Source organism: Ambystoma mexicanum, chromosome 13 (genome assembly GCF_040938575.1).
Source record: "Ambystoma mexicanum isolate Mex_15411 chromosome 13, UKY_AmexF1_1, whole genome shotgun sequence".
Lineage (NCBI taxonomy): Eukaryota > Metazoa > Chordata > Amphibia > Caudata > Ambystomatidae > Ambystoma > Ambystoma mexicanum.
The window spans coordinates 43,552,346-43,575,768 of record NC_090938.1 but is presented as its reverse complement, the minus strand read 5'-3'; positions in this window follow the sequence as shown (position 1 = coordinate 43,575,768).

The window sequence follows — 23,423 nt, the reverse complement described above, 5'->3', positions numbered from 1 at the left end:
TACTCTACATGTTACATCCCGTGTGCAGTTTTTGCCCCATAAATATTCTGCAAGATGTATCCCCTTGCACGCAGTCCTTGCCCCATAAATGCTCTGCATGTTGCATCCACTTGTGCACAGTCCTTGCTGCATAAATACTCTGCATGTTGCATCCCCTTGTGCGCAGTCCTTGCCCCTATAAATACTCTGCAAGCTGTATCCACTTGCGCGCAGTCCTTGCCCCATAAATTATCTCCATGTTGCATCCCCTTGTGTGCCGTCCTTGCCCCCATAAATCATCTTCATGCTGTATCCCCTTGCGCGCAGTCCTTGCCCTATAAATTATCTTCATGTTGCATCCACTTGTGCGCAGTCCTTGCCCCATAAATGATCTTCATGTTGCATCCACTTGTGCACAGTCCTTGTCCCTATAAACACTCTGCATGCTGCATCCCCTTGTGCGTAGCCCTTGCCCACATAAACACACACTCTGCATGCTGCATCCCCTTGTGCGCAGTCCTTGCCCCATATATGTTCTGCATGTTGCATTTACTTGTGCGCAGTCCTTGCCGCATAAATACTCTGCATGTTGCATCCCCTTGTCTGGTCCTTGCCACATAAATACTCTGCATGTTGCATCCCCTTGTGCGCAGTCCTTGCCCCTGTAAACACTCTGCAAGCTGTATCCCCTTGCGCGCAGTCCTTTCCCCATAAATTATCTTCATGTTGCATCCACTTGTGCGCACTCCTTGTCCCATAAATGATCTTCATTTTGCATCCACTTGTGCGCAGTCCTTGTCCCTATAAACACTCTGCATGTTGCATCCACTTGTGCGCCGTCCTTGCCGCATACATACTCTGCATGTTGCATCCCTTTGTGCGCAGTCCTTGCCGCATAAATACTCTGCATGTTGCATCCCCTTGTGCGCAGTCCTTGCCCACATAAACACTCTGCATGCTGCATCCCATTGTGCGCAGTCCTTGCCCATAAATGTTCTGCATGTTGCATTTACTTATGCGCAGTCCTTGCCGCATAAATACTCTGTATGTTGCATCCCCTTGTGTGGTCCTTGCCGCATAAATACTCTGCATGTTGCATCCCCTTGTGCACAGTCCTTGCCCCTGTAAACAATCTGCAAGCTTTATCCACTTGCGCGCAGTCCTTGCCCCATTAATGCTCCTCATGCTGCATCCCCTTTTGCGCAGTTCTTGCTGCATAAATACTCTGCATGTTGCATCCACTTGTGTGCAGTCCTTGCCGCATCAATACTCTGAATGTTGCATCCCCTTGTGCGCAGTCCTTGCCCATATAAACACTCTGTAAGCTGTATCCCCTTGTGCGCAGTCCTTGCCCCATAAATTATCTTCATGTTGCATCCACTTGTGCGCAGTTCTTGCTGAATAAATACTCTGCATGTTGCATCGACTTGTGTGCAGTCCTTGCCGCATCAATACTCTGAATGTTGCATCCCCTTGTGCGCAGTCCTTGCCGCATAAATACTCTACATGTTACATCCCGTGTGCAGTTTTTGCCCCATAAATATTCTGCAAGATGTATCCCCTTGCACGCAGTCCTTGCCCCATAAATGCTCTGCATGTTGCATCCACTTGTGCACAGTCCTTGCTGCATAAATACTCTGCATGTTGCATCCCCTTGTGCGCAGTCCTTGCCCCTATAAATACTCTGCAAGCTGTATCCACTTGCGCGCAGTCCTTGCCCCATAAATTATCTCCATGTTGCATCCCCTTGTGTGCCGTCCTTGCCCCCATAAATCATCTTCATGCTGTATCCCCTTGCGCGCAGTCCTTGCCCCATAAATTATCTTCATGTTGCATCCACTTGTGCGCAGTCCTTGCCCCATAAATGATCTTCATGTTGCATCCACTTGTGCACAGTCCTTGTCCCTATAAACACTCTGCATGCTGCATCCCCTTGTGCGTAGCCCTTGCCCACATAAACACACACTCTGCATGCTGCATCCCCTTGTGCGCAGTCCTTGCCCCATATATGTTCTGCATGTTGCATTTACTTGTGCGCAGTCCTTGCCGCATAAATACTCTGCATGTTGCATCCCCTTGTCTGGTCCTTGCCACATAAATACTCTGCATGTTGCATCCCCTTGTGCGCAGTCCTTGCCCCTGTAAACACTCTGCAAGCTGTATCCCCTTGCGCGCAGTCCTTTCCCCATAAATTATCTTCATGTTGCATCCACTTGTGCGCACTCCTTGTCCCATAAATGATCTTCATTTTGCATCCACTTGTGCGCAGTCCTTGTCCCTATAAACATTCTGCATGTTGCATCCACTTGTGCGCCGTCCTTGCCGCATACATACTCTGCATGTTGCATCCCTTTGTGCGCAGTCCTTGCCGCATAAATACTCTGCATGTTGCATCCCCTTGTGCGCAGTCCTTGCCCACATAAACACTCTGCATGCTGCATCCCATTGTGCGCAGTCCTTGCCCATAAATGTTCTGCATGTTGCATTTACTTATGCGCAGTCCTTGCCGCATAAATACTCTGTATGTTGCATCCCCTTGTGTGGTCCTTGCCGCATAAATACTCTGCATGTTGCATCCCCTTGTGCGCAGTCCTTGCCCCTGTAAACAATCTGCAAGCTTTATCCACTTGCGCGCAGTCCTTGCCCCATTAATGATCTTCATGTTGCACCCTTGTGCGCATTCCTTGCCCCATAAATGCTCCTCATGCTGCATCCCCTTTTGCGCAGTTCTTGCTGCATAAATACTCTGCATGTTGCATCCACTTGTGTGCAGTCCTTGCCGCATCAATACTCTGAATGTTGCATCCCCTTGTGCGCAGTCCTTGCCCATATAAACACTCTGTAAGCTGTATCCCCTTGTGCGCAGTCCTTACCCCTGTAAACACTCTGTAAGCTGTATCCCCTTGTGCGCAGTCCTTGCCCCATAAATTATTTTCATGTTGCATCCACTTGTGCGCAGTCCTTGCTGCATAAATACTCTACATGTTGCATCCCGTGTGCAGTTTTTGCCCCATAAATACTCTGCAAGATGTATCCCCTTGCACGCAGTCCTTGCCCCATAAATGCTCTGCATGTTGCATCCACTTGTGCACAGTCCTTGCTGCATATATACTCTGCATGTTGCATCCCCTTGTGCGCAGTCCTTGCCCCTATGAATCCTCTGCAAGCTGTATCTCCTTGCGCGCAGTCCTTGCCCCATAAATTATCTTCATGTTGCATCCCCTTGTGTGCCCTCCTTGCCCCCATAAATGATATTCATGTTGCATACCCTTGTGCGCAGTCCTTGCCCACATAAACACTCTGCATGCTGCATCCCCTTGTGCGCAGTCCTTGCCCCATAAATGCTCTGCATGTTGCAACCACTTGTGCACAGTCCTTGCCGCATAAATACTCTGCATGTTGCATCCCCTTGTGCGCAGTCCGTACCCACATAAACACTCTGCAAGCTGTATCCCCTTGCGTGCAGTCCTTGCCCCATAAATGGTCTTCATGTTGCATCCCCTTGTGCGCAGTCCTTGCCGCATAAACACTCTGCATGTTGCATCCCCTGTGTGCAGTCCTTGCCCCTATAAACACTCTGCAAGCTGTATCCCCTTGCGCGCAGTCCTTGCCCCATAAATTATCTTCAATGTGCATCCCCTTGTGTGCAGTCCTTGCCCCAGAAATTATCTTCATGTTGCATCCCCTTGTGCGCAGTCCTTGCCCCATAAATGATCTTCATGTTGCATCCACTTGTGCGCAGTCCTTGCCCCATAAATGCTCTGCATGCTGCATCCCCTTGTGCGCAGTCCTTGCCCACATAAACTCTGCATGCTGCATCCCCTTGTGTGCCGCCCTTGCACCCATAAATGCTCTGCATGTTGCATCCACTTGTGCATAGCCCATGTCCCTATAAACACTCTGCATGCTGCACCCACTTGTGCGCATTCCTTGCCCCATAAACGCTCTGCAAGCTGTATCCCCTTGTGCGCAGTCCTTACCCCTGTAAACACTCTGCAAGCTGTATCCCCTTGCGCGCAGTCCTTGCCCCATAAATTATCTTCATGTTGCATCCACTTGTGCGCAGTCCTTGCCCCATAAATGATCTTCATGTTGCATCCACTTGTGCGCAGTCCTTCTCCCTATAAACACTCTGCATGCTGCATCCCCTTGTGCGCAGTCCTTGCCCCATAAATGTTCTGCATGTTGCATTTACTTGTGCGCAGTCCTTGCCGCATAAATACTCTGCATGTTGCATCCCCTTGTGTGCTCCTTGCCGCATAAATACTCTGCATGTTGCAACCCCTTGTGCGCAGTCCTTGCCCCCATAAACACTCTGCAAGCTGTATCCCCTTGCGTGCAGTCCTTGCCCCATAAATGATCTTCATGTTGCACCCTTGTGCGCATTCCTTGCCCCCATAAACACTCTGCAAGCTGTATCCCCTTGCGTGCAGTCCTTGTCCCATAAATGCTCTGCATGCTGCATCCCCTTGTGCGTAGTCCTTGCCCCTATAAACACTCAGCATGTTGTATCCCCTTGCGCGCAGTCCTTGCCCCATAAATCATCTTCATGCTGCATCCCCTTGTGCGCAGTCCTTGCCCATATAAACACTCTGCAAGCTGTATCCCCTTGCGCGCAGTCCTTGCCCCATAAATTATCTTCATGTTGCATCCACTTGTGCGCAGTCCTTGCCCCATAAATGATCTTCATGTTGCATCCACTTGTGCGCAGTCCTTGTCCCTATAAACACTCTGCATGCTGCATCCCCTTGTGCGTAGCCCTTGCCCACATAAACACATACTCTGCATGCTGCATCCCTTTGTGCGCAGTCCTTGCCCCATAAATGTTCTGCATGTTGCATTTACTTGTGCGCAGTCCTTGCCGCATAAATACACTGCATGCTGCATCCCCTTGTGTGGTCCTTGCCGCATAAATACTCTGCATGTTGCATCCCCTTGTGTGCAGTCCTTGCCCCTGTAAACACTCTGCAAGCTGTATCCCCTTGCGCGCAGTCCTTGCCCCATAAATTATCTTCATGTTGCATCCACTTGTGCGCAGTCCTTGCCCCATAAATGATCTTCATGTTGCATCCACTTGTGCGCAGTCCTTGTCCCTATAAACACTCTGCGTGCAGCATCCCCTTGTGCGTAGCCCTTGCCCACATAAACACTCTGCATGATGCATCCCCTTGTGCGCAGTCCTTGCCAAAATAAACACTCTGCATGTTGCATCCACTTGTGCGCAGTCCTTGCCCTGTAAACAATCTGCAAGCTTTACCCCCTCGCGGGCAGTCCTTGCCCCATAAATGATCTTCATGTTGCATCCACTTGTGCGCAGTTCTTTCTACATAAATATTCTGCATGTTGTATCCACTTGTGCGCAGTCCTTGCTGCATCAATACTCTGCATGTTGCATCCCCTAGTGCGCAGTCCTTGCCCCTATAAACACTCTGCAAGCTGTATCCCCTTGCGCGCAGTTCTTGCCCCATAAATTATCTTCATGTTGCATCCACTTGTGCGCAGTCCTTGCCGCATAAATACTCTGCATGTTGCATCCCCTGTGTGCAGTTCTTGCCCCTATAAACACTCTGCAAGCTGTATCCCCTTGCGCGCAGTCCTTGCCCCATAAATGCTCTGCATGTTGCATCCACTTGTGCGCAGTCCTTGCCCCCATAAACACTCTGCAAGCTGTATCCCCTTGCGTGCAGTCCTTGCCCCATAAATGCTCTGCATGCTGCATCCCCTTGTGCGCAGTCCTTGCCCACATAAACACTCTGCATGTTGCATCCCCTTGCGCGCAGTCCTTGTCCCTATAAACACTCTGCATGCTGCATCACCTTTTGCGCAGTCCTTGCCCCATAAATGCTCTGCATGTTGCATCCAATTGTGCATAGCGCATGTCCCTATAAACACTCTGCATGCTGCATCCCCTTGTGCAGTCCTTGCCGCATAAATACTCTGCATGTTGCATCCCCTTGTGCACAGTCCTTTGCCCCATAAATACTCTCCATGCTGCATCCCCTTGTGTGCAGTCCTTGCCCACATAAACTCTGCATGCTGCATCCCCTTGTGTGCCGCCCTTGCCCCCATAAATGCTCTGCATGATGCATCCACTTGTGCATAGCCCATGACCCTATAAACACTCTGCATGCTGCATCCGCTTGTGCACAGTCCTTGCCCACATAAACACTCTGCATGTTGCATCAACTTGCGCGCAGTCCTTGCCCCATAAATGATCTTGATGTTGCATCCCCTTGTGCGCAGTCCTTGTCCCTATAAACACTCTGCGTGCTGCATCCCCTTGTGCGTAGCCCTTGCCCACATAAACACTCTGCATGATGCATCCCCTTTGTTCGCAGTCCTTGCCCACATAAACACTCTGCATGTTGCATCCACTTGTGCGCAGTCCTTGCCGCATAAATACTCTGCATGTTGCATCAACTTGTGCGCAGTCCTTGCCCACATAAACACTCTGCATGCTGCATCCCCTTGTGTGCAGTCCTTGCCGCATAAATACTCTGCATGTTGCATCCCCTTGTGCGCAGTCCTTGCCCCTGTAAACAATCTGCAAGCTTTAACCCCTCGCGCGCAGTCCTTGCCCCATAAATGATCTTCATGTTGCATCCACTTGTGCGCATGCCTTGCCCCCATAAACACTCTGCAAGCTGTATCCCCTTGCGTGCAGTCCTTGTCCCATAAATGCTCTGCATGCTGCATCCCCTTGTGCGTAGTCCTTGCCCCTATAAACACTCAGCATGTTGCATCCCCTTGCGCGCAGTCCTTGCCCCATAAATCATCTTCATGCTGCATCCCCTTGTGCGCAGTCCTTGCGCATATAAACACTCTGCAAGCTGTATCCCCTTGCGCGCAGTCCTTGCCCCATAAATTATCTTCATGTTGCATCCACTTGTGCGCAGTCCTTGCCCACATAAACACATACTCTGCATGCTGCATCCCTTTGTGCGCAGTCCTTGCCCCATAAATGTTCTGCATGTTGCATTTACTTGTGCGCAGTACTTGCCGCATAAATACACTGCATGCTGCATCCCCTTGTGTGGTCCTTGCCGCATAAATACTCTGCATGTTGCATCCCCTTGTGTGCAGTCCTTGCCCCTGTAAACACTCTGCAAGCTGTATCCCCTTGCGCGCAGTCCTTGCCCCATAAATTATCTTCATGTTGCATCCACTTGTGCGCAGTCCTTGCCCCATAAATGATCTTCATGTTGCATCCACTTGTGCGCAGTCCTTGTCCCTATAAACACTCTGCGTGCAGCATCCCCTTGTGCGTAGCCCTTGCCCACATAAACACTCTGCATGATGCATCCCCTTGTGCGCAGTCCTTGCCAAAATAAACACTCTGCATGTTGCATCCACTTGTGCGCAGTCCTTGCCCTGTAAACAATCTGCAAGCTTTACCCCCTCGCGGGCAGTCCTTGCCCCATAAATGATCTTCATGTTGCATCCACTTGTGCGCAGTTCTTTCTACATAAATATTCTGCATGTTGTATCCACTTGTGCGCAGTCCTTGCTGCATCAATACTCTGCATGTTGCATCCCCTAGTGCGCAGTCCTTGCCCCTATAAACACTCTGCAAGCTGTATCCCCTTGCGCGCAGTCCTTGCCCCATAAATTATCTTCATGTTGCATCCACTTGTGCGCAGTCCTTGCCGCATAAATACTCTGCATGTTGCATCCCCTGTGTGCAGTTCTTGCCCCTATATACACTCTGCAAGCTGTATCCCCTTGCGCGCAGTCCTTGCCCCATAAATGCTCTGCATGTTGCATCCACTTGTGCGCAGTCCTTGCCCCCATAAACACTCTGCAAGCTGTATCCCCTTGCGTGCAGTCCTTGCCCCATAAATGCTCTGCATGCTGCATCCCCTTGTGCGCAGTCCTTGCCCCATAAATGCTCTGCATGCTGCATCCCCTTGTGCGCAGTTCTTGTCGCATAAATACTCTGCATGTTGCATCCCCTTGTGCACAGTCCTTGCCCCTATAAACACTCTGCAAGCTGTATCACCTTGCGCGCAGTCCTTGCCCCATAAATGCTCTGCATGTTGCATCCACTTGTGCGCAGTCCTTGCCGCATAAATACTCTGCATGTTGCATCCCCTTGTGCACAGTCCTTGCCCCTATAAACACTGTGCAAGCTGTATCCCCTTGCGCGCAGTCCTTGCCCCATAAATGCTCTGCATGTCGCATCCACTTGCGCGCAGTCCTTGCCCCATAAATGCTCTGCATGTTGCATCTCCTTGCGCGCAGTCCTTGCCCCATAAATTATCTTCATGTTGCATCCCCTTGTGTGCAGTCCCTGCCCCAGAAACTATCTTCATGTTGCATCCCCTTGTGGGCAGTCCTTGCCCCAGAAACTATCGTCATGTTGCATCCCCTTGTGCGCAGTCCTTGCCCCATGAGTTATCTTCATGTTGCATCCACTTGTGCGCAGTCCTTGCCCCATAAATGATCTTCATGTTGCATCCCCTTGTGCGCAGTCCTTGCCCCTTTAAACACTCTGCATGCTGCATCCACCTGTGCGCAGTCCTTGCCACATAAATATTCTGCATGTTGCACTCTGCATGCTGCATCCCCTTGTGTGCCACTGTTGCCCCCATAAATGCTCTGCATGTTGCATCCAATTGTGCATAGCCCATGTCCCTATAAACACTCTGAATGCTGCATCCGCTTGTGCGCAGTCCTTGCCCACATAAACACTCTGCATGTTGCACCCACTTGTGCGCATTCCTTGCCCCCATAAACACTCTGCAAGCTGTATCCCCTTGCGTGCAGTCCTTGCCCCATAAATGCTCTGCATGTTGCATCCCCTTGCGCGCAGTCCTTGCCGCATAAATACTCTGCATGCTGCATCCCCTTGTGTGCCGTCCTTGCCCCCATAAATGCTCTGCATATTGCATCCCCTTGTGCGCAGTCCTTGTCCCTATAAACACTCTGCATGTTGCATCACCTTTTGCGCAGTCCTTGCCCCATAAATGCTCTGCATGTTGCATCCACTTGTGCATAGCGCATGTCCCTATAAACACTCTGCATGCTGCATCCCCTTGTGCAGTCCTTGCCGCATAAATACTCTGCATGTTGCATCCCCTTGTGCACAGTCCTTGCCCCCATAAATACTCTGCATGCTGCATCCCCTTGTGTGCAGTCCTTGCCCACATAAACTCTGCATGCTGCATCCCCTTGTGTGCCGCCCTTGCCGCCATAAATGCTCTGCATGATGCATCCACTTGTGCATAGCCCATGACCCTATAAACACTCTGCATGCTGCATCCGCTTGTGCGCAGTCCTTACCCACATAAACACTCTGCAAGTTGCATCCCCTTGCGCGCAGTCCTTGCCCCATAAATGATCTTGATGTTGCATCCCCTTGTGCGCAGTCCATGTCCCTATAAACACTCTGCGTGCTGCATCCCCTTGTGCGTAGCCCTTACCCACATAAACACTCTGCATGATGCATCCCCTTGTGCGCAGTCTTGCCCACATAAACACTCTGCATGTTGCATCCACTTGTGCGGAGTCCTTGCCGCATAAATACTCTGCATGTTGCATCAACTTGTGCGCAGTCCTTGCCCACATAAACACTCTGCATGCTGCATCCCCTTGTGTGCAGTCCTTGCCTCATAAATGCTCTGCATGTTGCATCCACTTGTGGGTAGTCCTTGCCGCATAAATACTCTGCATGTTGCATCACCTTGTGCGCAGTCCTTGCCCCTGTAAACAATCTGCAAGCTTTACCCCCTCGCGTGCAGTACTTGCCCCATAAATGATCTTCATGTTGCATCCACTTGTGTGCATTCCTTGCCCCCATAAACACTCTGCAAGCTGTATCCCCTTGCGTGCAGTCCTTGTCCCATAAATGCTCTGCATGCTGCATCCCCTTGTGCGTAGTCCTTGCCCCTATAAACACTCAGCATGTTGCATCCCCTTGCGCGCAGTCCTTGCCCCATAAATCATCTTCATACTGCATCCCCTTGTGAGCAGTCCTTGCCCATATAAACACTCTGCAAGCTGTATCCCCTTGCGCGCAGTCCTTGCCCCATAAATTATCTTCATGTTGCATCCACTTGTGTGCAGTCCTTGCCCCTAAATGATCTTCATGTTGCACCCACTTGTGCACAGTCCTTGTCCCTATAAACACTCTGCATGCTGCATCCCCTTGTGCGTAGCCCTTGCCCACATAAACACACACTCTGCATGCTGCATCCCCTTGTGCGCAGTCCTTGCCCCATAAATGTTCTGCATGTTGCATTTACTTGTGCGAAGTCCTTGCCGCATAAATACTCTGCATGCTGCATCCCCTTGTGTGGTCCTTGCCGCATAAATACTCTTCATGTTGCATCCCCTTGTGTGCAGTCCTTGCCCCTGTAAACACTCTGCAAGCTGTATCCCCTTGCGCGCAGTCCTTGCCCCATAAATTATCTTCATGTTGCATCCACTTGTGCGCAGTCCTTGCCCCATAAATGATCTTCATGTTGCATCCACTTGTGCGCAGTCCTTGTCCCTATAAACACTCTGCGTGCTGCATCCCCTTGTGCGTAGCCCTTGCCCACATAAACACTCTGCATGATGCATCCCCTTGTGCGCAGTCCTTGCCAACATAAACACTCTGCATGTTGCATCCCCTTGTGCGCAGTCCTTGCCGCATAAATACTCTGCATGTTGCATCCCTTTGTGCGCAGTCCTTGCCACATAAATACTCTGCATGTTGCATCCCCTTTTGCGCAGTCCTTGCCTACATAAACACTCTGCATGCTGCATCCCCTTGTGCGCAGTCCTTGCCCCATAAATGCTCTGCATGTTGTATCCACTTGTGGGCAGTCCTTGCCGCATAAATACTCTGCATGTTGCATCCCCTTGTGCGCAGTCCTTGCCCCTGTAAACAATCTGCAAGCTTTACCCCCTCGCGCGCAGTCCTTGCCCCATAAATGATCTTCATGTTGCATCCACTTGTGCGCATTCCTTGCCCCCATAAACACTCTGCAAGCCGTATCCCCTTGCGTGCAGTCCTTGTCCCATAAATGCTCTGCATGCTGCATCCCCTTGTGCGTAGTCCTTGCCCCATAAATTATCTTCATGTTGCATCCACTTGTGCGCAGTCCTTGCCCCATACATGATCTTCATGTTGCATCCACTTGTGCGCAGTCCTTGTCCCTATAAACACTCTGCATGCTGCATCCGCTTGTGCGTAGCCCTTGCCCACATAAACACACACTCTGCATGTTGCATCCCCTTGTGCGCAGTCCTTGCCCCATAAATGTTCTGCATGTTGCATTTACTTGTGCACAGTCCTTGCCGCATAAATACTCTGCATGTTGCATCCCCTTGTGTGGTCCTTGCCGCATAAATACTCTGCATGTTGCATCCCCTTGTGCGCAGTCCTTACCCCTGTAAACACTCTGCAGGCTTTATCCCCTTGCGCGCAGTCCTTGCCCCATAAATTATCTTCATGTTGCATCCACTTGTCCGCAGTCCTTGCCCCATAAATTATCTTCATGTTGCATCCACTTGTGCGCAGTCCTTGGCCCTATAAACACTCTGCATGCTGCATCCCCTTGTGCGTAGCCCTTGCCCACATAAACACACACTCTGCATGCTGCATCCCCTTGTGCGCAGTCCTTGCCCCATAAATGTTCTGCATGTTGCATTTACTTGTGCGCAGTCCTTGCCGCATAAATACTCTGCATGTTGCATCCCCTTGTGCAGAGTCCTTGCCGCATAAATACTCTGCATGTTGCAACCCCTTGTGGGCAGTCCTTGCCCCTGTAAACAATCTGCAAGCTTTATCCCCTTGCGCGCAGTCCTTGCCCCATAAATGATCTTCATGTTGCACCCTTGTGCGCATTCCTTGCCCCCATAAACATTCTGCAATCTGTATCCCCTTGTGTGCAGTCCTTGCCCCATAAATGCTCTGCATGCTGCATCCCCTTTTGCGCAGCTCTTGCTGCATAAATTCTCTGCATGTTGCATCCACTTGTGCGCAGTCCTTGCCGCATAAATACTCTGCATGTTGCATCCCTTTGTGCGCAGTCCTTGCCGCATAAATACTCTGCATGTTGCATCCCCTTGTGCGCAGTCCTTGCCCACATAAACACTCTGCATGCTGCATCCCCTTGCGCGCAGTCCTTGAACCATAAATCATCTTCATGCTGCATCCCCTTGTGCGCAGTCCTTGCCCATATAAACACTCTGCAAGCTGTATCTCCTTGCGCGCAGTCCTTGCCCCTTAAATTATCTTCATGTTGCATCCACTTGTGCGCAGTCCTTGGCCCATAAATGATCTTCATGTTGCATCCACTTGTGCGCAGTCCTTGTCCCTATAAACACTCTGCATGCTGCAGCCCCTTGTGCGCAGTCCTTGCCCCATAAATGTTCTGCATGTTGCATTTACTTGTGCGCAGTCCTTGCTGCATAAATACTCTGCATGTTGCATCCCCTTGTGTGGTCCTTGCCGCATAAATACTCTGCATGTTGCATCCCCTTGTGCGCAGTCCTTGCCCCTGTAAACACTCTGCAAGCTGTATCCCCTTGCGCGCAGTCCTTGCCCCATAAATGTTCTGCATGTTGCATTTACTTGTGCGCAGTCCTTGCTGCATAAATACTCTGCATGTTGCATCCCCTTGTGTGGTCCTTGCCGCATAAATACTCTGCATGTTGCATCCCCTTGTGCGCAGTCCTTGCCCCTGTAAACACTCTGCAAGCTGTATCCCCTTGCGCGCAGTCCTTGCCCCATAAATTATCTTCATGTTGCATCCACTTGTGTGCAGTCCTTGCCCCATAAATGATCTTCATGTTGCATCCACTTGTGGGCAGTCCTTGTCCCTATAAACACTCTGTGTGCTGCATCCCCTTGTGCGTAGCCCTTGCCCACATAAACACTCTGCATGATGCATCCCCTTGTGCACAGTCCTTGCCCACATAAACACTCTGCATGTTGCATCCACATGTGCGCAGTCCTTGCCGCATAAATACTCTGCATGTTGCATCCCTTTGTGCGCAGTCCTTGCCGCATAAATACTCTGCATGTTGCATCCCCTTGTGCGCAGTCCTTGCCCACATAAACACTCTGCATGTTGCATCCACATGTGCGCAGTCCTTGCCGCATAAATACTCTGCTTGTTGCATCCCTTTGTGCGCAGTCCTTGCCGCATAAATACTCTGCATGCTGCATCCCCTTGTGCGCAGTCCTTGCCCCATAAATGTTCTGCATGTTGCATTTACTTGTGCGCAGTCCTTGCCGCATAAATACTCTGCATGTTGCATCCCCTTATGCGCAGTCCTTGCCCCTGTAAACAATCTGCAAGCTTTATCCCCTTGCGCGCAGTCCTTGCCCCATAAATGATCTTCATGTTGCACCCTTGTGCGCATTCCTTGCCCCATAAATGCTCTGCATGCTGCATCCCCTTTTGCGCAGTTCTTGCTGAATAAATACTCTGCATGTTGCATCGACTTGTGTGCAGTCCTTGCCGCATCAATACTCTGAATGTTGCATCCCCTTGTGCGCAGTCCTTGCCCATATAAACACTCTGTAAGCTGTATCCCCTTGTGCGCAGTCCTTGCCCCATAAATTATCTTCATGTTGCATCCACTTGTGCGCAGTCCTTGCCGCATAAATACTCTACATGTTACATCCCGTGTGCAGTTTTTGCCCCATAAATACTCTGCAAGATGTATCCCCTTGCACGCAGTCCTTGCCCCATAAATGCTCTGCATGTTGCATCCACTTGTGCACAGTCCTTGCTGCATAAATACTCTGCATGTTGCATCCCCTTGTGCGCAGTCCTTGCCCCTATAAATACTCTGCAAGCTGTATCCACTTGCGCGCAGTCCTTGCCCCATAAATTATCTCCATGTTGCATCCCCTTGTGTGCCGTCCTTGCCCCCATAAATCATCTTCATGCTGTATCCCCTTGCGCGCAGTCCTTGCCCCATAAATTATCTTCATGTTGCATCCACTTGTGCGCAGTCCTTGCCCCATAAATGATCTTCATGTTGCATCCACTTGTGCACAGTCCTTGTCCCTATAAACACTCTGCATGCTGCATCCCCTTGTGCGTAGCCCTTGCCCACATAAACACACACTCTGCATGCTGCATCCCCTTGTGCGCAGTCCTTGCCCCATATATGTTCTGCATGTTGCATTTACTTGTGCGCAGTCCTTGCCGCATAAATACTCTGCATGTTGCATCCCCTTGTCTGGTCCTTGCCACATAAATACTCTGCATGTTGCATCCCCTTGTGCGCAGTCCTTGCCCCTGTAAATACTCTGCAAGCTGTATCCCCTTGCGCGCAGTCCTTTCCCCATAAATTATCTTCATGTTGCATCCACTTGTGCGCACTCCTTGTCCCATAAATGATCTTCATTTTGCATCCACTTGTGCGCAGTCCTTGTCCCTATAAACACTCTGCATGTTGCATCCACTTGTGCGCCGTCCTTGCCGCATAAATACTCTGCATGTTGCATCCCTTTGTGCGCAGTCCTTGCCGCATAAATACTCTGCATGTTGCATCCCCTTGTGCGCAGTCCTTGCCCACATAAACACTCTGCATGCTGCATCCCCTTGTGCGCAGTCCTTGCCCATAAATGTTCTGCATGTTGCATTTACTTATGCGCAGTCCTTGCCGCATAAATACTCTGTATGTTGCATCCCCTTGTGTGGTCCTTGCCGCATAAATACTCTGCATGTTGCATCCCCTTGTGCGCAGTCCTTGCCCCTGTAAACAATCTGCAAGCTTTATCCACTTGCGCGCAGTCCTTGCCCCATTAATGATCTTCATGTTGCACCCTTGTGCGCATTCCTTGCCCCATAAATGCTCCTCATGCTGCATCCCCTTTTGCGCAGTTCTTGCTGCATAAATACTCTGCATGTTGCATCCACTTGTGTGCAGTCCTTGCCGCATCAATACTCTGAATGTTGCATCCCCTTGTGCGCAGTCCTTGCCCATATAAACACTCTGTAAGCTGTATCCCCTTGTGCGCAGTCCTTGCCCCATAAATTATTTTCATGTTGCATCCACTTGTGCGCAGTCCTTGCTGCATAAATACTCTACATGTTGCATCCCGTGTGCAGTTTTTGCCCCATAAATACTCTGCAAGATGTATCCCCTTGCACGCAGTCCTTGCCCCATAAATGCTCTGCATGTTGCATCGACTTGTGCACAGTCCTTGCTGCATATATACTCTGCATGTTACATCCCCTTGTGCGCAGTCCTTGCCCCTATAAATCCTCTGCAAGCTGTATCTCCTTGCGCGCAGTCCTTGCCCCATAAATTATCTTCATGTTGCATCCCCTTTTGTGCCCTCCTTGCCCCCATAAATGATATTCATGTTGCATCCCCTTGTGCGCAGTCCGTACCCACATAAACACTCTGCAAGCTGTATCCCCTTGCGTGCAGTCCTTGCCCCATAAATGGTCTTCATGTTGCATCCCCTTGTGCGCAGTCCTTGCCGCATGAACACTCTGCATGTTGCATCCCCTGTGTGCAGTCCTTGCCCCTATAAACACTCTGCAAGCTGTATCCCCTTGCGCGCAGTCCTTGCCCCATAAATTATCTTCAATGTGCATCCCCTTGTGTGCAGTCCTTGCCCCAGAAATTATCTTCATGTTGCATCCCCTTGTGCGCAGTCCTTGCCCCATAAATGCTCTGCATGCTGCATCCCCTTGTGCGCAGTCCTTGCCCACATAAACTCTGCATGCTGCATCCCCTTGTGTGCCGCCCTTGCCCCCATAAATGCTCTGCATGTTGCATCCACTTGTGCATAGCCCATGTCCCTATAAACACTCTGCATGCTGCACCCACTTGTGCGCATTCCTTGCCCCATAAACGCTCTGCAAGCTGTATCCCCTTGTGCGCAGTCCTTACCCCTGTAAACACTCTGCAAGCTGTATCCCCTTGCGCGCAGTCCTTGCCCCATAAATTATCTTCATGTTGCATCCACTAGTGCGCAGTCCTTGCCCCATAAATGATCTTCATGTTGCATCCACTTGTGCGCAGTCCTTCTCCCTATAAACACTCTGCATGCTGCATCCCCTTGTGCGCAGTCCTTGCCCCATAAATGTTCTGCATGTTGCATTTACTTGTGCGCAGTCCTTGCCGCATAAATACTCTGCATGTTGCATCCCCTTGTGTGCTCCTTGCCGCATAAATACTCTGCATGTTGCAACCCCTTGTGCGCAGTCCTTGCCCCCATAAACACTCTGCAAGCTGTATCCCCTTGCGTGCAGTCCTTGCCCCATAAATGATCTTCATGTTGCACCCTTGTGCGCATTCCTTGCCCCCATAAACACTCTGCAAGCTGTATCCCCTTGTGTGCAGTCCTTGCCCCATAAATGCTCTGCATGCTGCATCCTCTTTTGCGCAGTTCTTGATGCATAAATTCTCTGCATGTTGCATCCACTTGTGTGCAGTCCTTGCCGCATAAATACTCTGCATGTTGCATCCCCTGTGTGCAGTTCTTGCCCCTATAAACACTCTGCAAGCTGTATCCCCTTGCACGCAGTCCTTGCCCCATAAATTCTCTGCATGTTGCATCCACTTGTGCGCAGTCCTTGCCCCCATTAACACTCTGCATGTTGCATCCACTTGTGCGCACTCCTTGCCGCATAAATACTCTACATGTTGCATCCTGTGTGCAGTTTTTGCCCCATAAATACTCTGCAAGATGTATCCCCTTGCACGCAGTCCTTGCCCCATAAATGCTCTGCATGTTGCATCCACTTGTGCACAGTCCTTGCTGCATAAATACTCTGCATGTTGCATCCCTTTGTGCGCAGTTCTTGCCCCTATAAATACTCTGCAAGCTGTATCCCCTTGCGCGCAGTCCTTGCCCCATAAATTATCTTCATGTTGCATCCCCTTGTGTGCCGTCCTTGCCCCCATAAATCATCTTCATGCTGCACCCCCTTGTGCGCAGTCCTGGCCCATATAAACACTCTGCAAGCTGTATCCCCTTGCGCGCAGTCCTTGCCCCATAAATTATCTTCATGTTGCATCCACTTGTGCGCAGTCCTTGCCCCATAAATGATCTTCATGTTGCATCCACTTGTGCGCAGTCCTTGTCCCTATAAACACTCTGCATGCTGCATCCCCTTGTGCGCAGTCCTTGCCCCATAAATGTTCTGCATGTTGCATTTACTTGTGCGCAGTCCTTGCCGCATAAATACTCTGCATGTTGCATCCCCTTGTGCGCAGTCCTTGCCCCTGTAAACACTCTGCAAGCTGTATCCCCTTGCGCGCAGTCCTTGCCCCATAAATTATCTTCATGTTGCATCCACTTGTGCGCAGTCCTTGCCCCATAAATGATCTTCATGTTGCATCCACTTGTGCGCAGTCCTTGTCCCTATAAACAGTCTGCGTGCTGCATCCCCTTGGGCGTAGCCCTTGCCAACATAAACACTCTGCATGATGCATCCCCTTGTGCGCAGTCCTTGCCCACATAAACACTCTGCATGTGGCATCCACTTGTGTGCAGTCCTTGCCGCATAAATACTCTGCACGTTGCATCCCTTTGTGCGCAGTCCTTGCCGCATAAACACTCTGCATGCTGCATCCCCCTGTGTGCAGTTCTTGCCCATATAAACACTCTGCAAGCTGTATCCCCTTGCGCGCAGTCCTTGCCCCATAAATTCTCTGCATGTTGCATCCACTTGTGCGCAGTCCTTGCCCCCATAAACACTCTGCAAGCTGTATCTCCTTGCGTGCAGTCCTTGCCCCATAAATGCTCTGCATGCTGCATCCCCTTGTGCGCAGTCCTTGCCCCATAAATGCTCTGCATGTTGCATCCACTTGTGCGCAGTCCTTGCCCCATAAATGATCTTCATGTTGCATCCACTTGTGCGCAGTCCTTGTCCCTATAAACACTCTGCGTGCTGCATCCCCTTGGGCGTAGCCCTTGCCCACATAAACACTCTGCATGATGCATCCCCTTGTGCGCAGTCCTTGCCGCATAAATACTCTGCATGTTGCATCCCCTTGTGTGCTCCTTGCCGCATAAATACTCTGCATGTTGCAACCCCTTGTGCGCAGTCCTTGCCCCCATAAACACTCTGCAAGCTGTATCCCCTTGCGTGCAGTCCTTGCCCCATAAATGATCTTCATGTTGCACCTTTGTGCGCATTCCTTGCCCCCATAAACAGTCTGCATGTTGCATCCACTTGTGTGCAGTCCTTGCCGCATAAATACTCTGCATGTTGCATCCCTTTGTGCGCAGTCCTTGCCGCATAAATACTCTGCATGTTGCATCCCCTTGTGCACAGTCCTTGCCCACATAAACACTCTGCATGCTGCATCCCCTTGTGCGCAGTCCTTGCCCCATAAATGTTCTGCATGTTGCATTTACTTATGCGCAGTCCTTGCCGCATAAATACTCTGCATGTTGCATCCCCTTGTGCGCAGTCCTTGCCCCTGTAAACAATCTGCAAGCTTTATCCCCTTGCGCGCAGTCCTTGCCCCATTAATGATCTTCATGTTGCACCCTTGTGCGCATTCCTTGCCCCATAAATGCTCTGCATGCTGCATCCCCTTTTGCGCAGTTCTTGCTGCATAAATACTCTTCATGTTGCATCCACTTGTGTGCAGTCCTTGCTGCATCAATACTCTGAATGTTGCATCCCCTTGTGCGCAGTCCTTGCCCATATAAACACTCTGTAAACTGTATCCCATTGTGCACAGTCCTTGCCCCATAAGTTATCTTTATGTTGCATCCCCTTGCACGCAGTCCTTGCCCCATAAATGCTCTGCATGTTGCATCCACTTGTGCACAGTCCTTGCTGCATAAATACTCTGCATGTTGCATCCCCTTGTGCGCAGTCCTTGCCCCTATAAATACTCTGCAAGCTGTATCCCCTTGCGCGCAGTCCTTGCCCCATAAATTATCTTCATGTTGCATCCACTTGTGCGCAGTCCTTTCCCACATAAACACTCTGCATGCTGCATCCCCTTGTGCGCAGTCCTTGCCCCATAAATGCTCTGCATGTTGCATCCACTTGTGCACAGTCCTTGCCGCATAAATACTCTGCATGTTGCATCCCCTTGTGCGCAGTCCGTACCCACATAAACACTCTGCAAGCTGTATCCCCTTGCGTGCAGTCCTTGCCCCATAAATGGTCTTCATGTTGCATCCCCTTGTGCGCAGTCCTTGATGCATAAACACTCTGCATGTTGCATCCCCTGTGTGCAGTCCTTGCCCCTATAAACACTCTGCAAGCTGTATCCCCTTGCGCGCAGTCCTTGCCCCATAAATTATCTTTAATGTGCACCCCTTGTGTGCAGTCCTTGCCCCAGAAATTATCTTCATGTTGCATCCCCTTGTGCGCAGTCCTTGCCCCATAAATGATCTTCATGTTGCATCCACTTGTGCGCAGTCCTTGCCCCATAAATGCTCTGCATGCTGCATCCCCTTGTGCGCAGTCCTTGCTCACATAAACTCTGCATGCTGCATCCCCTTGTGTGCCGCCCTTGCCCCCATAAATGCTCTGCATGTTGCATCCACTTGTGCATAGCCCATGTCCCTATAAACACTCTGCATGCTGCATCCGCTTGTGCGCAGTCCTTGCCCACATAAACACTCTGCATGTTGCACCCACTTGTGCGCATTCCTTGCCCCATAAACGCTCTGCAAGCTGTATCCCCTTGTGCGCAGTCCTTGTCCCTGTAAACACTCTGCAAGCTGTATCCCCTTGCGCGCAGTCCTAGCCCCATAAATTATCTTCATGTTGCATCCACTTGTGCGCAGTCCTTGCCACATAAATGATCTTCATGTTGCATCCACTTGTGCGCAGTCCTTGTCCCTATAAGCACTCTGCATGCTGCATCCCCTTGTGCGCAGTCCTTGCCCCATAAATGTTCTGCATGTTGCATTTACTTGTGCGCAGTCCTTGCCGCATAAATACTCTGCATGTTGCATCCCCTTGTGTGGTCCTTGCCGCATAAATACTCTGCATGTTGCAACCCCTTGTGCGCAGTCCTTGCCCCTGTAAACTATCTGCAAGCTTTATCCCCTTGCGCGCAGCCCTTGCCCCATAAATGATCTTCATGTTGCACCCTTGTGCGCATTCCTTGCCCCCATAAACACTCTGCAAGCTGCATCCCCTTTTGCAGAGTTCTTGCTGCATAAATTCTCTGCATGTTGCATCCACTTGTGTGCAGTCCTTGCCGCATAAATACTCTGCATGTTGCATCCCCTGGGTGCAGTTCTTGCCCCTATAAACACTCTGCAAGCTGTATCCCCTTGCGCGCAGTCCTTGCCCCATAAATTCTCTGCATGTTGCATCCACTTGTGCGCAGTCCTTGCCCCCATAAACACTCTGAAAGCTGTATCCCCTTGCGTGCAGTCCTTGCCCCATAAATGCTCTGCATGCTGCATCCCCTTGTGCGCAGTCCTTGCCCCATAAATGCTCTGCATGCTGCATCCACTTGTGCGCAGTCCTTGCCGCATAAATACTCTGCATGTTGCATCCCCTGTGTGCAGTTCTTGCCCCTATAAACACTCTGTAAGCTGTATCCCCTTGTGCGCAGTCCTTGCCCCATAAATTCTCTGCATGTTGCATCCACTTGTGCGCAGTCCTTGCCCCCATAAACACTCTGCAAGCTGTATCCCCTTGCGTGCAGTCCTTGCCCCATAAATGCTCTGCATGCTGCATCCCCTTGTGCGCAGCCCTTGCCCCATAAATGCTCTGCATGCTGCATCCCCTTGTGCGCAGTTCTTGCCGCATAAATACCATGCATGTTGCATCCCCTTGTGCACAGTCCTTGCCCCCATAAACACTCTGCAAGCTGTATCCCCTTGCGTGCAGTCCTTGCCCCATAAATGCCCTGCATGCTGCATCCCCCTGTGCGCAGTCCTTGCCCCATAAATGCTCTGCATGCTGCATCCACTTGTGTGCAGTCCTTGCCACATAAATACTCTGCATGTTGCATCCCCTGTCTGCAGTTCTTGCCCCTATAAACACTCTGCAAGCTGTATCCCCTTGCGCGCAGTCCTTGCCCCATAAATTCACTGCATGTTGCATCCACTTGTGCGCAGTCCTTGCCCCCATAAACACTCTGCAAGCTGTATCCCCTTGCGTGCAGTCCTTGCCCCATAAATGCTCTGCATGCTGCATCCCCTTGTGCGCAGTCCTTGCCCCATAAATGCTCTGCATGCTGCATCCCCTTGTGCGCAGTTCTTGCCGCATAAATACTCTGCATGTTGCATCCCCTTGTGCACAGTCCTTGCCCCTATAAACAATCTGCAAGCTGTATCCCCTTGCGCGCAGTCCTTGCCCCATAAATGCTCTGCATGTTGCATCCACTTGTGCGCAGTCCTTGCCGCATAAATACTCTGCATGTTGCAACCCCTTGTGCACAGTCCTTGCCCCTATAAACACTCTGCAAGCTGTATCCCCTTGCGCGCAGTCCTTGCCCCATAAATGCTCTGCATGTTGCATCCACTTGCGCGCAGTCCTTGCCCCATAAATGCTCTGCATGTTGCATCCCCTTGCGCGCAGTCCTTGCCCCATAAATTATCTTCATGTTGCATCCCCTTGTGTGCAGTCCTTGCCCCAGAAATTATCTTCAGGTTGTATCCCCTTGTGGGCAGTCCTTGCCCCAGAAACTATCGTCATGTTGCATCCCCTTGTGCGCAGTCGTTGCCCCATGAATTATCTTCATGTTGCATCCACTTGTGCGCAGTCCTTGCCCCATAAATGATCTTCATGTTGCATCCCCTTGTGCGCAGTCCTTGCCCCTTTAAACACTCTGCATGCTGCATCCACCTGTGCGCAGTCCTTGCCACATAAATACTCTGCATGTTGCACTCTGCATGCTGCATCCCCTTGTGTGCCACCGTTGCCCCCATAAATGCTCTGCATGTTGCATCCACTTGTGCATAGCCCATGTCCCTATAAACACTCTGCAAGCTGCATCCGCTTGTGCGCAGTCCTTGCCCACATAAACACTCTGCATGTTGCATCCCCTTGCGCGCAGTCCTTGCCGCATAAATACTCTGCATGCTGCATCCCCTTGTGTGCCGTCCTTGCCCCCATAAATGCTTTGCATATTGCATCCCCTTGTGCGCAGTCCTTGTCCCTATAAACACTCTGCATGCTGCATCACCTTTTGCGCAGTCCTTGCCCCATAAATGCTCTGCATGTTGCATCCAATTGTGCATAGCGCATGTCCCTATAAACACTCTGCATGCTGCATCACCTTGTGCAGTCCTTGCCGCATAAATACTCTGCATGTTGCATCCCCTTGTGCGCAGTCCTTTGCCCCATAAATACTCTCCATGCTGCATCCCCTTGTGTGCAGTCCTTGCCCACATAAACTCTGCATGCTGCATCCCCTTGTGTGCCGCCCTTGCCCCCATAAATGCTCTGCATGATGCATCCACTTGTGCATAGCCCATGACCCTATAAACACTCTGCATGCTGCATCCGCTTGTGCACAGTCCTTGCCCACATAAACACTCTGCATGTTGCATCCCCTTGCGCGCAGTCCTTGCCCCATAAATGATCTTGATGTTGCATCCCCTTGCGCGCAGTCCTTGTCCCTATAAACACTCTGTGTGCTGCATCCCCTTGTGCGTAGCCCTTGCCCACATAAACACTCTGCATGATGCATCCCTTTTGTTCGCAGTCCTTGCCCACATAAACACTCTGCATGTTGCATCCACTTGTGCGCAGTCCTTGCCCACATAAACACTCTGCATTCTGCATCCCCTTGTGTGCAGTCCTTGCCCCATAAATGCTCTGCATGTTGCATCCACTTGTGGGCAGTCCTTGCCGCATAAATACTCTGCATGTTGCATCCCCTTGTGCGCAGTCCTTGCCCCTGTAAACAATCTGCAAGCTTTACCCCCTCGCGCGCAGTCCTTGCCCCCTAAATGATCTTCTGCAAGCTGTATCCCCTTGTGTGCAGTCCTTGCCCCATAAACACTCTGCAAGCTGTATCCCCTTGCGTGCAGTCCTTGTCCCATAAATGCTCTGCATGCTGCATCCCCTTGTGCGTAGTCCTTGCCCCTATAAACACTCAGCATGTTGCATCCCCTTGCGCGCAGCCCTTGCCCCATAAATCATCTTCCTGCTGCATCCACTTGTGCGCAGTCCTTGTCCCTATAAACACTCTGCATGCTGCATCCACTTGTGCGTAGCCCTTGCCCGCATAAACACACACTCTGCATGCTGCATCCCCTTGTGCGCAGTCCTTGCCCCATAAATGTTCTGCATGTTGCATCCACTTGTGCGCAGTCCTTGTCCCTATAAACACTATGCGTGCTGCATCCCCTTGTGCGTAGCCCTTGCCCACATAAACACTCTGCATGATGCATCCCCTTGTGCGCAGTCCTTGCCGCATAAATACTCTGCATGCTGCATCCCCTTGTGTCGTCCTTGCCGCATAAATACTCTGCATGTTGCATCCCCTTGTGTGCAGTCCTTGCCCCTGTAAACACTCTCCAAGCTGTATCCCCTTGCGCG